This window comes from Penaeus vannamei, chromosome 10 (assembly GCF_042767895.1).
Source record: "Penaeus vannamei isolate JL-2024 chromosome 10, ASM4276789v1, whole genome shotgun sequence".
In the NCBI taxonomy this organism is placed as follows: Eukaryota; Metazoa; Arthropoda; class Malacostraca; order Decapoda; family Penaeidae; genus Penaeus; species Penaeus vannamei.
In genome coordinates this window covers 10480014-10482513 of record NC_091558.1, presented here as the reverse complement: position 1 = coordinate 10482513, position 2500 = coordinate 10480014, and positions in this window count along the sequence as shown.

Below are 2500 nucleotides of genomic sequence, written 5' to 3'. Positions count from 1 at the left end.
ATTGATAATGTCACTCAAATAATCAGAATGTCAATAATAATAATTACAGTAGCAATATTAGGGGAAAATCAGGTAATGGTCCATAGACTATTAGTTGACTCTTAGGTGGCCGAGCACTTATGGAGTATCAATAGATGCATTTCACAAAACAATAATGATTGAAACAAACATTTCCAGTTTGATGGGAGGTAAATCTCTAAATTGGCCTTTCTTGACATTGGGCCATCTACCTCTCGGCTCTAAATGCGTCTTTTTGCACATCTATGAGTCGGTCTTCACCTCTGTATTCTACTAAAGTCTAGTAAAATTAACTTCAAATATATATAGCATTTGGGGTGGTAATCACGACGGCCTACATTTGTGAAAAGAAAATATCAGTAAAATATAATAAACTACTAAACTAATTTTTGATAATAAATCAGAAAGGACTTCCATGTTTTCCCTATCATACTTGACACAGGATTATCTCCAAATGTGCGTAAATTTCCGTTGTAGGCTAAAAGACGCGTGTGAAGCTACACATCAAACTTCGGCCGAGTCATAGACAAAAATGCCAGTTAAGGACATTTTCGTGGGAAGTCGTAGACATATTTGCCGAGTCGAAGACAGATGAAGATTATCACATATCAGTCATGTCAAATAGACCGGAAGCTCATTCTGATTAATTGTCAACTGTTATTTGATCCGTTTTCTTGATTTTTAAAGCATATTTCTATTCGAAAATACAAATGGCGCCGCGCGATTTCACAGCTGACGCAATGACAAGAAACCGTTGCTCAAATCACAATTAAACAAATATAAAATGGGATAAAATATTATTATAGTCATTATAAAGGCAAGAATGATTGATATATTGTCAAACGTTAATTTGGTCGTTTATACTTACCACGACATAAACGATATTTTCTATAGATAAATATATGTATATTGTATATACATATATATTTTCCTTTGCAATATTAAGTGTAATTATTCTAGCTACAGGAGTAAATGCAGCACGTTTGTCAGTAGGAGTAGTAGTAGTATATGATTATAATTGATTTTACTACTTTCACTGTTGTTATAGCCTCATGATTATTGTTGTTACTGGCCTGTTGATATTATTTTTTTTCTTATTATTATCATTACTAGAATAAGGGTTGTTTCCATGTCAATCATTTTTTAAATCTTAACGGGTGTGTTTGGTATGATGGTCATTAATTTGAGCTATACGATTTTCCCATTAGCTTATGTTTCTCCAGGATAATTTACAACCACAACCTCAATGTGCCAAGGTAAGCTGAACACTAGCTAGAGAAAATTAAGCTAATGGGAAAATCTTATAGCTAAGAATAATGACCATCATACAACACCTTTTCATTAAAACTGCAAATCACTTCGGAATGTGATCCTGTGCAATCATTTCCCTGTGCTTTACTTTTTTCCTTATTATTCGTTTTATCTTCTATGCTTTTCATTCTTCCTTTTATTCTTTCTTTCTTTTTCTTTTCTTTTAGTCACATTAGTCCTTTCCATCAGCGTTGGAAGCTCGGTACAATTCGCAGAAATAAAGTTAATGTGAAGCTGAGTTAAATCTGTTCTGGTAATTTTTTACCTTAAATAGTTTCATGAATTGCTTCGGGAAATTGCAGCAACGAAATGGCAAAAGACAAGAAATTAATGAAAGTCAAGTTGATGAAAATAACCGTAGATTAAGTATAGTGTATATGGACGAATCTGTGGGGAAAAAAAAACATATCTTTTCATAAATCCATATATAAATTAGTGAAAAAATATGAGATACAGTGGTAATGAATTAGCCTACAAGGGTTTGTGTGTGTGTGTGTGTGTGTGTGTGTGTGTATGGGTGTGTGTGTGTGTGTGTGTGTGTGTGTGTGTGTGTATGTGTGTGTGTGTGTGTTCATTCTTCTTTATTTACTCATTTGTCTCATTTCTTATTCTTTATCCTATTTTTTATGTCCTCACCTTTCATTTCTTCTTTTACCTTTTCCCGTGACGGATTATTTATAGCTGATTTTTACTGATTCTCTTTCGCTTTGCGATTCTGTTCGGATTTTATTTTATTTTTTATTTTTATTTATTTATTTTTTTTGATGAATCTACTCTGATTACACCGTATGATTACAAAATGAAGACTCTTAAGTAAATATAATTACTTTAATTGAAATATACAGATGCACATAACTCGAAAATCATAATCATAATGGCGTACCTACGTGTGTGTGTGTGTGTGTGTGTGTGTGTGTGTGTGTGTGTGTGTGTGTGTGTGTGTGTGAGTGTGTGTGTGTGAGAGAGAGAGAGAGAGTGTGTGTGTGTGAGTGAATGAGTGTCTCTGTGTGTGTGTGTGTGAGTGAATGAGTGTCTGTGTGTGTGTGTGTGTGAGTGAGTGAGTGTGTCTGTGTATGTTTGTGTGTGTGTGTGCGTGCTTTTAACATGTCACATTAATCATTTACTTTACATTTAAGAGAAACGACCAGGTCATTCGTATTCCCATCGATCC